Genomic DNA, 14,698 nt, shown 5'->3' on the forward strand with positions numbered 1-14,698 from the left:
GGAGGATCACCTGAGGTCAGGAGTTTAAGACCAGCCTGGCCAACATGGCGAAACCCCCTCTCTACTAAAAATATAAAAATTAGCCAGGCGTGGTGGCGTGTGCCTGTAATCCCAGCTACTTAGGAGGTTGAGGTTAGAGAATTGCTTGAACATGGGAGGTGGAGGCTGCAGTGAGCTGAGATGTGCTGCTGCATTCCAACCTGCGCGACAGAGTGAGACTCTGTCTCAAAAAGAAAAGAAAAGAAAAGAAAAAAGGAACAAAGTATTAGGCATAATAATCATCAGCAGAGAGTGATTTTATGAAAGATAAAAACAGGGTGGTAAGAAGAGAGAATAAAGTTACATAAAGATAACATTTAAGAACTACCACAGGCTGGTCATGGTGGCTCACACCTGTAACCCTAGCACTTTGGAAGGCCTAAGCGGGCAGATGGCTTGAGCCCAGGAGTTCGAGACCAGCCTGGGCAACACAGTAAAACCCCGTCTCTACAGAAAATGCAAAAATTAGCCAGGTGTGGTGGCTTGCACCTGTGGTCCCAGCTACTTGGAAGGCTGAGATGGGAGGATCACTTGAGCACAGGAAGTTGAAGCTGCTGTGAGCAGTGATTGTGCCACTGCACTCCAGCCTGAGTGAGAGAGCGAGACTCTATCTCAAAAAAAAAAAGGAACAACTCCAATAATTTTGGGCATAAGGACCAGAGCACAATGAGCTACAGAGAGCTTTCTGAGAATTATTTGCTAATTTTATCTGCAAAGGTAATACAAGCATAAAAATATATGTATTCAAATGTATAGATGTGTATCTGCAGTGAAAGCAGAGCTGTTCCTCAGTAGTAGGGGTGGCTGGCAGAGTGAGGTAGTGTGCTTTCAGGAATTGCTTTATTTGTCTGATGTGTTCTAGACCAAAGACCAATAGAGGAGCTTGGGCAATCAGACTCAGAATTTTTGATCTTTCACATTTAGAATCGGTTCCTTCCAGATTCTTGGAAAAGGTCCATTTGTGCTTTAGGCATCTAGTGCTATTCTGAAGGTTCCTTACAAAATGTATACCGAAATAACCTTCTACCAGGGTGAATGTTCTTCATTTGGAGTTCTTTGAGTTCCGACCATTTACATATATTGATGAAGCTAATGTTTACTTCTTCATAGACCAGTGGAAAGAAAACGTAATAACTTGTAGTTACCCCAGGAGAAATGAAGAACTCAGGGGACCAAGTCTCCCATCTCAACTCCCCACAAAGCTAGTGTTAGAATAGGATGATGTTGAAAACACCTAAACTTTCCATCCTCTTTAAGGGACCATGAGAAGGTTAGGGATGTGACCATACTCAGACTTCTTGCTGAGAAAGCTAAGAAACAGAAACACTTAGTTCTTTTCAGTGGCAGGTGCTTATTAATGTTTGGCCCATTTGATAAAGGGTTAAAGCAACATGAATGTGCTACCCCTGTTCCCACAAGCATCTAGTCTAATTTTTTTCTTTCTTTCTCTCTTTCTCTCCTTTCTCTCTCCCTCCCTCCCTCCCCCCCTTTCTTTTCTTTTCTTTTCTTTTCTTTTCTTTCCTTTTCTTTCTTTCCTTCCTTCCTTCCTTCCTTCCTTCCTTCCTTCCTTCCTTCCTTCCTTCCTTCCTTTCAGACAGAGTCTTACTCTGTCGTCCAGGCTGGAGTGCAGTGGCGCCATTTCGGCTCACGGCAACCTCTGCCTCCTGGGTTCAACCAATTCTCCTGCCTCAGCCTCCTGAGTAGCTGAGATTACAGGCGCACACCCCAACGCCTGGCTAATTTTTGTATTTTTAGTAGAGATGGGGTTTCACCATGTTGTTCAGGCTGGTGCAGTCTAATTTCTTACCCAGTCAGCAGCAGAAAGGCTCTCTGGGCTCTAGGTAAACAGATGAAATTTATGTAGTGTGTTTAAGTGCGGTTCCTGTGCTTCTGGAGTTGGCACAGTAGTGGCACCATTTGCTATATCGACAACGGGGGATATAGACCAAAAACAGATTGACCCCTCTGAAAGTATATATGAACACATGTTGATGCAGTGTTTCTGGTGAAACTAAACAAATGGGTAAAGTTGGCCTAGGGTACAAGACATTATGTCATGTCCCACTGCATTACGATTAAACACAAGATTAGAAAGGAGAAATGATGGCAATGGAACCAGAGTTTCTCCAGCTCTCTATTCTCATGTTCATCATCATAGATAGGAAAGTGCAGCCAGCCCTCCTCATCTGCAGGTTGCACATCCTGGATTCAGCCAACCACAGATCAAAACTATTTGGAAAAAAAATGTAGATGGTTGCATCTGTACTGAACATGTACAGACTTTTTTCCTTGTCATTATCCCATACATAATATAGTATAATAACTATTTATATAGCATTTACATTGTGTTAGGTACTATAAATAATCTAGAGATTATTTAAAGTATACAGGAGGGCTGTCCACAGTGGCTCACGCCTATAATCCCAGCACTTTCGGAGGCCAAGGTGGGTGGATCACTTGAAGTCAAAAGTTTGAGACCAGCCTGGCCAACATGGTGAAACCCCATCTCTACTAAAACTACAAAAAAAAAAAAAAAAAAATTAGCCGGGTGTGGTGGCAGGTGCCTGTAGACCCAGCTACTCAGGAGGCTGAGTAGCCTTGAACCCGGGAGGTGGAAGTTGCAGTGAGCCAGAATTGCACCACTGCACTCCAGCCTGGGTGACAGAGCAAGACTCTGTCTCATTTAAAAAAAAATAAAAATCATGAACAACTCTGCATGTAAATCAATATAGAGCTACATTATAATTTACATAGGCTGTATAAAATCCTGTTGATTAGATGTAAAATGATTTATTAAATTAATTTTCTATTATTGGGCATGCAGATAGGTTCCAGGCTGCGCCCAGTGGCTCATGCCTGGAACCTGCCTCCCAGTGCTTTGGGAGGCAGACACAGGAGAATCAGTTGAGCCCAGGAGTTCAAGACCAGCCTGAGCAACACAGTGAGACACCACCTCTACAAAAAGCCAACAAAACATTAGGCAGACAGGGTGGTGCATGCCTATGGTCCCAGCTACATGGAAGGCTGAGGTAGGGGGGCCACTTGAGCCCAGGAGTCACTTGAGCCTCAGGCTGCAGTGAGCTATGATTGCGCCACTGCTCTCCAACCTGGGCCACAGAGGGAAACTCTATCTCAAAAAAAAACAAAGAAAAAACCAAAAGAGCTAGGTTTTAACTTTTCACAATAGTGTATAGAGTTTGATGGAGCAGTCTTATACGTACCTTTTTCTGTGCTAGTGCAAACACCTCCTTACAAATTTCTAACAGTGTAATTGTTTGGTCATAAGAAAGAAACATTTTTCAAGCTTTTGGTTGCCAAATTGACTCCCAGAAAATGTATATCTGTTTCTGCTCCTACCAGTGGCCCTACGAATGGAATGCTCCTTTCCCCACATTCACACCCCCACCGAGTTTTATCATTCTTTTAAATCTGTATTTGCCAGTGTTGACCTCTTCTCTTAAATGCCTGTAACCTCTTCCTGTTTAGCTTCTCTCCTAGGTCGGAGAGTGAAGTCTGAAGTCATTCTTTAGGGATTAAAATAGTCATGCATTTCTCCTTTTTTTCTTTGCCTTACATGCAACCATAAATGGTGAGAACCTCTGTCCTTTTTCGCTTTCTGCTTCTGTTCCTTTAATAGGTGGATTAATGATAAAGGTAGATTGTTCTAACAACTTAGTTATTTCTTGATTTTGTTGTAAACTCTAGTTGCCAGACTGTAAACTGTGCTTTTTACTTTGCTTAACAATGTCATTCAATCCACCTCCTCCTTTGGGTGCCTAAGCCATAGCCCTTTTAAATAAAATAGCAAACGGAAAATCAGAATCCCTTTCTATCACAAAATAAGATTCCAGATTACATAACTGACTGTATGTGCTTTCACTTGGATGAGAGAATGGAGACTATAGACCTCTTTCATACTTATTTTTAATGTTCCTTTTCCTCTAGAATTGGTTTCTGGGGTAAAAGGAAACAGTAGTACCCCTCTGCTCAGAAACCTCAAAAAACTTCATGACTTCTATCATTCTCATAAAAGGGGAAAATCGATTGTTCTCCTGTGATAGAGACCAAAAATACAAATAGCTAAACTGGAACTAGATTAAGAAAAACAGAAATTAATCAGCTCCACCCTCTCACTCCCATCTTTTCGTAAGTTAGTAGGCTTACGAGTCCTAGGCTGGTTAGTTCATTCATTTATTCACTCATGCCAGCCACTGAGGGTTATTGTGTTCTAAGTGCTGTGCTGAGCCCCAGAAATACAAAGACAAGGTCGGCAAAGCCTGAGTCCTGTCGTCTCGCCTTCCTCTCATACAGCATGAGCTTCACCACTCGCTCCACCTTCTCTACCAACTACCGGTCCCTGGGCTCTGTCCAGGCGCCCAGCTACGGCGCCCGGCCGGTCAGCAGCGCGGCCAGTGTCTATGCAGGCGCCGGGGGTTCTGGTTCCCGGATCTCCGTGTCCCGCTCCACCAGCTTCCGGGGCGGCATGGGGTCCGGGGGCCTGGCCTCAGGGATGGCCGGGGGTCTGGCAGGAATGGGAGGCATCCAGAACGAGAAGGAGACCATGCAAAGCCTGAACGACCGCCTGGCCTCTTACCTGGACAGAGTGAGGAGCCTGGAGACCGAGAACCGGAGGCTGGAGAGCAAAATCCGGGAGCACTTGGAGAAGAAGGGACCCTAGGTCAGAGACTGGAGCCATTACTTCAAGATCATCGAGGACCTGAGGGCTCAGATCTTCGCAAATACTGTGGACAATGCCCGCATCGTTCTGCAGATTGACAATGCCCGTCTTGCTGCTGATGACTTTAGAGTCAAGTATGAGACAGAGCTGGCCATGCGCCAGTCTGTGGAGAATGACATCCATGGGCTCCGCAAGGTCATTGATGACACCAATGTCACTCGACTGCAGCTGGAGACGGAGATCGAGGCTCTCAAGGAGGAGCTGCTCTTCATGAAGAAGAACCACGAAGAGGAAGTAAAAGGCCTACAAGCCCAGATTGCCAGCTCTGGGTTGACTGTGGAGGTAGATGCCCCCAAATCTCAGGACCTCGCCAAGATCATGGCAGACATCTGGGCCCAATATGACGAGCTGGCTCGGAAGAACCGAGAGGAGCTAGACAAGTACTGGTCTCAGCAGATTGAGGAGAGCACCACAGTGGTCACCACACAGTCCGCCGAGGTTGGAGCTGCTGAGACGACGCTCACAGAGCTGAGACGTACAGTTCAGTCCTTGGAGATCGACCTGGACTCCATGAGAAATCTGAAGGCCAGCTTGGAGAACAGCCTGAGGGAGGTGGAGGCCCGCTACGCCCTACAGATGGAGCAGCTCAATGGGATCCTGCTGCACCTGGAGTCAGAGCTGGCACAGACCCGGGCAGAGGGACAGCGACAGGCCCAGGAGTATGAGGCCCTGTTGAACATCAAGGTCAAGCTGGAAGCTGAGATCGCCACCTACCGCCGCCTGCTGGAAGATGGCGAGGAATTCAATCTTGGTGATGCCTTGGACAGCAGCAACTCCATGCAAACCATCCAAAAGACCACCACCCGCCGGATAGTGGATGGCAAAGTGGTGTCTGAGACCAACGACACCAAAGTTCTGAGGCATTAAGCCAGCAGAAGCAGGGTACCCTTTGGGGAGCAGGAGGCCAATAAAAAGTTCAGAGTTCAAAAAAAAAAAGAAATACAAAGACAAGTGAGTCATGGGCCTACCCGCAAGAAGCAAGGAGATTTACTCAAAATTAAGAACTGGAAAAAGAAAGGCACTTTCCCTAGCCTGGTAGCCCTCCATGACTTCAAAGTATTCCTCTCTGGGGTCATGCCACTAGGGATAATAGCATTATCCAAAACATTTTTGGAAATCCTTTTAGAATTATTATCAGGGACTGCAGTACATTTATTTTTAAAAAGAAGCTTGGTGGTTTAAAATCTTTTTTTTTTTTTTTTGAGGGAGAATCTGCTTTATTATTTGAAAAGTTTCAAAAAATATAGAAAATACAGATGATAAAATGGCAAGTATCTAAGGGTCCACTTAACAGAATTAACACGTTAACATTTGTCACCTTTGCTTTAGTTGTTTTTTTTTAATTAAAAAAGAGAACATTACAGATAAATGTGAAGTCCCTGTTATTCTGTTTACAGATAAATGTGAAGTCCCTGTTATTCTGTTGCCCATTTCTGTTCTCCCTGCTGCTCCTGGAGAGTACTAACACAAAGGTGTACTTTTGGGGTGCGTGCGTGTGTGTGTGTGTGTGTGTGTGTGTATACGCATATCCATAAACAATATATGGTATAGCTTCTGGAGGGAGCCAAAGTCATTAGCACTCAAGCAAGCCTATTAAATAAAGTGATATCAGCTTGAGTTAAGATACTGCCGTGAAATAATGGAGCTGATTTTTAGGTACCTTGTCAAATAGTTCTGAAAGTAATTGCAAAGAGGAGTTCCAAAAGTGAGTTCAGAAAGACAACTTTATCAGAATAAATTGCATGGTACCACATACAGGAAACTATAAAGAACAGCAGTTATTTAGAAGTGTTCATTCTGACAATGTTTTTCAATTATTCCTTAATATTATAACCACTTACTCGTTTCCTGAAATCACCAGGAAATTTTTCAAAAAGATTTTTCTCCCTCAATGAAGGTACCCACAATTTGCATTTGACTCAAGATAAGCAGTTGAGTCGATAACATGTTTATTTTTAAATACACCGTTTTAAAACACAGAATAAAAATTCTACCTCACTGCTTGGAGACTCAATTAAGGAAAGTATGCACATTAGCAAAAAGAAAATGTGATATTTGCTCAGAAGTCTTGAAGTGGATATTTTGGCCTTCGTATGACTGAATGGTCAAGCTTGACTCTCCTGTTTGCTCAGGGAGGCCCAGTCCCTCTGCTGCCATGGGTAGAAATACTTTTTCCTAAATCGCTGCTTCATCTCACTGCCATACAGAGCAATATTCAGGGCACAGCCAAAACCTTCTTTAGCAGACCTTTCTGAGTTCTCTCTACTCAACTTTCTGCTGTGTAACATGAGCACTCTAGAGAAGCTGGGCTGTCCTCAGGAAATTACACTTGGGGGTCTGTGGTTCCCCAGGAAGGCAAACTGGAGGTCCCTAAGGGGTGCTAGTCATCATACAGCATTTACACTAGCATTGCAGTCCACTTTCACCTATGCAAGTAGAAAAACTCAGGCTCAAAGTCCACTGACAATGCAGGAGTCCCTTATCTGCTGGTTAACATAAATGTTGTTTTAAGATGATGGCCATCTGTTGTCTGTGGGAACAAGACTATCGCCCACCTGTTGGCATGCTGGCTGGTTTAATATCTTACTTTTTCATTCCAAATAACTACCTGGTCTCACAAATCCCTTTGGATGGGGTATCCAATTTACCTCCTGTTCTTATTCTCTGTCCAATAATGTCATTCAAATCAACAAGATATTTCATTGATTGCCTGTGACTTTCTCTAGGTATTATGGGAGATTTAAAACGCAGACAAGCAGTCTATGCCCTCAGAATGCAGCTGGAGTGAGTGGGTGACTATAAATGCAAAAGTTAGAGAGCATGGGGAACAGTGTATGATTGTGTGGCTGGGGAGGGGTAAGGACAAAAACTCAGAGAGAGAGAGAAACCTGTAGCCCTGGCTACAGTAGGGCAACACCTGTGAGGAGATGAGTCTCAGCTGGGCCCTGACGGGAGGTGACTCACAGATGAAACAAACATGGTGGGAAGAATAGTTAGCAGTGTGCAGAAGGCATTGGAAGGAATTCCAGGGGAGGAGTGAGGAGGGAGCCACAGTCATTCTGATGTGAGGTAGTGAGATCTGGGATTAGACTGGGTCATCAGAATGGAAAAAAAGGGCCTGCTTCTGCAGACAGTTTAAGGGAATCAGCTGGATGTGGGAAGCAACTACATACTTATTCATTCACTTCATGCATATTGATTATAGCCCACTATGTCCCTAGGACTATTCTAAGTGCAGGGGATAGAGTCATGAATAAGATAGATAGACAGGGTTCTTGTTCTAAAAGAAGTAATATACCAATGGGGAGACAATGAAGAAATAAACCAGAAATAAACAAGGAAACATCAGATAAAATAAGTGTGATGCAGAGAATGTAAAAGGGCCACTGAGAGGGCATGGATTCTTTAGATAGGATGGTCAAGGAAAGCATCTCTTAGAGAAAACCTCTGAGCCAAGACCAAGCAGGGGAATGACCAAGCGCATGGCTGAGGCAGGAGTAAGTTTGGTGTGTTGGAAGAAAAGCAAGAGCTGGTCTGTCTCTAGTGGAGTGAATGAGGGGAGAGGAGGAGAGCTGAAGAGGGAAGTTAGCGAAGACCAAATCACATAAAAGCCTTAAAGGCAAAGGAAAAAATTTAAATGTTATTCTAAGTGCAATGGTGTATTAGTCCATTTTCATATTGCTATGAAGAAATACCCAAGACTGGATAATTTATAAAGAAAAAAAGGTTTAATGGACTCACAGTTCTACATGGCTGGGGAGGCCTCACAATCATGGAAAAAGGCGAAGGAGGGGCAAAGGCATATCCTATATGGCGGCAGGCAAGAGAGCATGTGCAAGGGAATTGCCCTTTATAAAACCATCAGATCTCATGAGACTTATTCACTATCATGAGAACAGCATGGGGAAAAGCCTGCCTCCATGATTCAATTATCTCCCACGACATTGTGGGGATTATGGGAGCTACAATTCAAGATGCGATTTGGGTGGAGACAAAGCCAAACCATATCAAATAGGATGGTTTATGGAGCAAGGTATGATGTGATTGACTTTTGTGTTTAAAAGATCTATTGTACAAAGAAGTAAGGAGTGGAAGCAAGGAAACCAGCTAGGAGGCAGTAGAGAATCCAGGAGAAAGATGATGATGGCAAAAGTAGAGAGCAGAGCTGAGAAGGAGAGAAACAGTCAGCTCTGGGATACATTCTGGAGCTAGGGCTGATGAATTAGATATGGGGTGGGGCAATGAGAAAAAAAAAAAAGAGAAATCAAGATGTCTCCAGGGTTGGATATTGATGCTTTTAACAGAGATTGAAAAGATTGGAGGAGAAGCAGGCTTTTAGGGTGAATCAGGAGTTTAACTGGGGACATATGGAGTCTAAGATGCAGTTTGACTTCCCAGTAGAATTACCTTCTACGCTGTTTTATTTAGGAATCTGAAACTCAGGGGAGAGGTCAAGGCTGGATATTTAAATTTTCAAGTAAATACCAAACATATTTTTACATAAGAAGGATAAAATATTGAAAAGATTTTGATGAGTTCTTAATAGCCACAAAGCTATATGCATAATATGGTATCATTTTAATTAAAAAATAAATATGGCCGGGCACAGTGGCTAACCCTTGTAATCCCAGCACTTTGGGAGGTCGAGGCAGGCAGATCACGAGGTCAGGAGATCAAGACCATCCTGGCTAACACGGCAAAACCCTGTCTCTACTAAGAGTACAAAAAAATTAGCTGGGTGTGGTGGCGGGCGCCTGTAGTCCCAGCTACTTGGGAGGCTGAGGCAGGAGGGCATGAATCCAGGAGGTGGAGGTTGCAGTGAGCCACGATCAGGCCACTGCACTCCAGCCTGGGCGACACAGTGAGACTCGTCTCAAAAAATAAAAAAATAAAAAAATAAAATAAAATAAATATATGCATAACTCTCTACAGAGATAAATAGATCAATACATATGACAAGGAGAGAATCAGAACAACATATGCCAATGTGTCTTGAGTGTTATCCCTGGGTAGTAGAATTATTGATGACTTTTGTGTACTTGGGACATGCATGTATGAGTGTAGGTATGCATGCATATTTTTCCTCAAAGAATGCTTTTGTAATTGGAGAAGAAGAAATTATAAAATAAATGGCACCAAGATTTCCATCCAGGTCAAATGGGATAAGGATGATGCCAATGAGAAACTATGAAAATTGGAAATGAGAATTAGTTTTGGGAGGATGAATTTTTACTTCCCTCGTAGAGGTTTTGTTTAAGACGATGTACTAGACTGTACATTTACATGTATTTGCTGTCCCTCCCTATGGGAGGATTTTACTTTTCACCCATTGAAGGTGATGTGGTCACTTGGAGGTGAAGAGATAGTCTGGGCTTTATCACATTATCTTTCTCCTATTCTAAACAATCTGCAGTGTTCCAGATGGTGGATGATCTGTCATCCTGCATCCTGGAGTAAAGATGATTAAAGCAGAGCTGCAGCTGCCCTCTGAAGGTCTGTGTTTTTATAAACCACTGAGATTTTGGGATGGTCTGTTATCTCACCATAACCTAGCCCACCCTAACACAGATGAACATAAAATACAGACTATTTCTATTGGGCAGCTTGAAATACAGGCTTGGGGCATCAATGGTAGGTCAGGATGGAAAATATTGATTAAAAAGTCATCTATGAGGTGGAGATTGGGACTGAAGAATGGATACATTTTCTAAATGGAAAGTATAAGGGGAAGAGAAGAGGAATGGGCCTAGAGGAAGAGTCACTGTCAATCCATACAAGAAAGAAGGGATACAAAAAGATAGGAGGGGGCATTTGGCCAAATGTATGGCAGTCAATTGTAGTATCAGAAAAGAGAGCTAGGAGGGCAGTTACAAAGATCACATGCCAAATTATGAGGGCAAAGAGCCATTGGATTTGCCCTGAAGGTGGTCATTGAAAACCTCTGAATTAGCAGTTTTAGCAGAGCTGTGGGGAAGGAAGTTAGGTTTCATAAGGTTATAGAGGGAGTCCATGCAGAGGAAATAGAGGAAGCTGGTGGAGGCCACTCCTTTAAAAAGCTTGGATGAGGCAGAAGAGAAATGGGACAAGTGGTAACCAGAAGGCCCCTACAAGGCTGTGACTTTTACACAGATATGACACACAATGCTGAACAAAGGATGCGCTGATCTTGCAGAGGAAGGATGTGTTTTATTCCCAAAAAATAACTCTTACATATGGGTAAAGTTATTCAAGAGACCCTATGCTGTCTAATATGCAACAAGTTTTGCTTTGCACCAGCATTAAGACTTCTAACAATAAGTAAAATATTCTATTTATATACTTCTTCATAGGAGATTTTGAAACTCTTATGACACTGACATACTACCTTTCAGAATATGGTACTGTTTAAAATTTTATTATTTTTAAATTTATCTTCATATGTTTGAAGTTGAAAAATTACAGGAAAGAGCACTTTTATAATTATATTTTTCTATTTACAAACCACGTACTGTGTGCTGAATTTTGCCTCCCCAACATCTTTCAAGGGAGCGTGGCCCTACTCGCACTTTGAGTTCAGATTTCTGGCCTTCAGAACTCTGAGAAAATAAATTCTTTTGTTTTACACTATCCAGTTTGTGGTAATTTGTTATGGTAGTCCTGGGAAACTAACAAACCACCCCAAAATTTAGTGACTTAAAACAGCCATTATTATTTCTCACAGTTCTGTGGGTTAGCAATTTGGGCTCAGCTGGACAGTTATTCTGCTGGTCTTCCTGTGGACATTCATATGGCTGCCATTATCGGGTGGCTCAAGTGAAGCTGTAGGGTCTAAGATGGGCTCACTCTCAAGTCCAGGGTCTTGGTGCTGACTATTGGCTGAGCTTTCCCTCTTTGCATGGTCTCTTGTTATTCAGAAACCTAGCTGGTCTTTTCTGCATTCTTAGCTGGTAAAGGGAACATTCTAAGAGAAGGAAGGTGGAAGCTGCAAGGCTTCTTGAGGCTTAAGTCTAGAACTCTCCAACGTCACTTCCACCACATTCATTGGTTAATGCAAGTCATAAGGCAATTCAGCTTCAAAGAGTAGGAAAATAGAATCAACCTCTTGATAGGAGAGGCTGCAAAATTTTTGGTCATTTTAATCACAGCACCCAACCAAAAAAAGTAATACTATCCCGTTTCAAATTTCAGAATGTTTAAGCAGAAGGTCTTCTCTTTCCCTACCTATATCATAATACCCATTTTAGTGGCAGAGAAACTGAGACCAAATAAAATTGACTCCTTCAAAGTTACCAAGTGAGTCATGCTTTGTGAGAGACACTTTGACCCATAGAAGACAACTATATGTCTGGAAGAGGTAAACATAGTCCTGCCTGGAGGCAGGTATATGAGCTTAATAATCCCTTGAGATGCTCTTAAATCCCGTAATTACGTTGATGGACTCCAGATTGAAGAGCTGTCTGGTCCAGAGATAAAGCAGCAGTTTGAGAGTATCAGAGAGAGAAGGTGCCTGAAAATTGCCACATGTCCCCAAAGGCAGGATTTGAGGCTAAATTAAATGATTAAGAGTCACCAAGCTCTTTATTCTCAAGAGTTACCAAATGAGCTTAGAAACTCAATGACTGCTGCTATCTAGTGTTAGTTCTGGAATGGGAGAATTAAAAATGAGTAGAAAAAGAAAATAGAGACAGAGACTAACATGTCTGAAAGATATGTGCTGTGGGCAGTCTTAGAAGGATCACTCCTATATCAATTAGGATTGCTTTTAGCTGCTGCAAGTAACATCCAATCAAACCATCCAATGCTTTAAACAAATTAGGGGTTTAATTATTTTTTTCTTACATAACAAGAATGCCAGTGGTTGGCCGTGCAGGCTTGGTGTCATGGGCCCCAGGGTACCACTGGAGACTCCGGTTCTTTGTGTCTTTGTGTCCCACCATCCTTAGTGTGGGGCTTTCATCCTTATGGTCACATGATGATTCCTAAAACTCTGTACAGTGAATCAGTATTGGAGACAGGAAGAAGAAAGAAGGTTAAAAAAAAAAAAAAAGACACGCCAACTAACTTTGCTCCCATTAAGAAGCTCTTCTAGAAGCTCACATAATGACACTTGTTTATGTATTTCATTGTTCAGAGCTGTGTTAGCTCTGTCTACAAGGGAGGTTGGCAAATGTAGCTTTCATTAGCCTGGCACATTGTCACCCCCAACAAAACTAGGGTTGAGTTAGAATGAAGGGGCTAATGGATATTGACAGGCCACTAGTAGTTTCTGCACGGCCTCCAACAATTGCTGTGGGTATAGATTACTAACAGAACTTCCACTATGGCATCATAGCACCTCTATCCCACTAGTACCTGTAGTAGGTCCTAATCATCTAATTCCAGGAGCCTGACTTAAAGAAGAGGAATATTGAGGCTTCTAGGTCCAGTATTAATCAAGGTAAGCTAGCTGTGAGAACAAACACTCTCAAAATCTCAGTGAACTAACCCAACAAAAACGTGTTTCATGTTCATATCACAGTCTGATGCAGGTCAAGTTGTTCTCCTCCAAGCAGTGACTCAGGGACCCAGGCTGTTTCCATCTTACAGCTCTACCATCTTGTGACTTCCAAGTTATGTTGGCATCATTCAGCCAGTGGCTAGGAAGAAGAGAGAGTGAAAGATTGTGTGCCCAATTCTTAAATACCTCCACTCAACAGTGGGACACATGGCTTCTACTCACACTCCCCTGGGGAGGACTGCTCACAAGATCCATCAATCTGCAAGGAGGGCTGGGGGAATATATTATAGTTCTTGCCTGGCGGCACTTCCAGCAGCAACACTTCACTATGAAAGGGGAGCATGAGTCTTTTGGGGGCAGCTGGCCTTCTGTGCCACAAAACCCCAGTCACAAAGAAAAAGCCATTACCAAAATATTCAATAAACAGTATAGACCTAGTGTGGTTTGCTGTTGTCTGATAGATAAAAACTGTGTTGTTTTAGTCACAAGGATCTGGATGTGGGAGCTACAAGGAAGGCAAAAGCCAAACGAGTACACCTGAAGCACCTGAGATCCTAGGAGGAGACAAGAAGAATACAAGGTGTCATTGTCCTATCAGCCAGGGAGGAAGATGGTAGGAAACAAGACCATTTAAAATTTAATTGCAAGGGCTAGGCACTGTGGCTTACGCCTATAATCTCAGCACTTTGGGAGGCCAAGGCAGGTGGATCACTTCAGATCAGGAGTGCAAGACCAGCCTGGGGAACATGGTGAAACCCAATCTCTACAAAAAATACAAAAATTAGACAGGCACGGTGGCATGCGCCTGTAGTCCCAGCTACTCAGGAGGCCAAGATGGAAGGATCAATTGAGCCTGGGAGCTTGAGGCTTCAGTGAGCTGTGATTGTACCACTGCACTCCAGTCTGGGTGACAGAGCAAGACCCTGTCTCAAAAAAATAATAATAATAATAAAATAAAATCTAATTGCAGTCAAGGCCACAGGAAGTGGCAAGTGCAACTGAGGACTTCCTAGAAATCCCACACATTGATAAGCAGCCGAGTTGTTCAGCCAGTTTTTTTCTGAGAACAACCAATTTTAAAATATTTTAGGAAAAACCACAATATTGAGATATTTTTAAACAGCTTATATTTAAACAGCATATATTTAAACAAAGTGATTAATTTAGACTTCACATTTTATTTGAGAAAAAAACAAGATGTTCCTGGTCTGGCAGACGGCATTCTAAAATATTCACTCCCACTTGTGGAATGACTGAGTTATAGTCAGCCCCTCCTCTGTAGAGGAGGGTTTATAGGAGAAACCCAGTCATGTTACTTTTTGTGACTACTTTTCTTTGGGTTTGTTGACTCCTCTTGTTTTATTCACCTAATCATTGAATAATCTGTACAATCAGACTGCCTTATTCATGTTGGCAGTTGTTGTAATAATAACAAAGGACAGAGC

General features: G+C 42.8%; 1 protein-coding gene and 1 pseudogene across 2 annotated transcripts in view; both read left to right on the forward strand.

Moving 5' to 3' along the window:
• Positions 1–14,698, forward strand: part of DOCK8 (dedicator of cytokinesis 8) — a 239,907-nt gene that overhangs the window by 4,840 nt on the left and 220,369 nt on the right. The gene's annotated exons all lie outside the window — the stretch shown is intronic.
• LOC101020166 lies at positions 2,670–5,713 on the forward strand (annotated as a pseudogene). The gene has a single exon (XR_638570.4). The product of XR_638570.4 is annotated as a keratin, type I cytoskeletal 18 pseudogene (transcript).

This window comes from Papio anubis, chromosome 13 (assembly GCF_008728515.1).
Source record: "Papio anubis isolate 15944 chromosome 13, Panubis1.0, whole genome shotgun sequence".
NCBI lineage: Eukaryota > Metazoa > Chordata > Mammalia > Primates > Cercopithecidae > Papio > Papio anubis.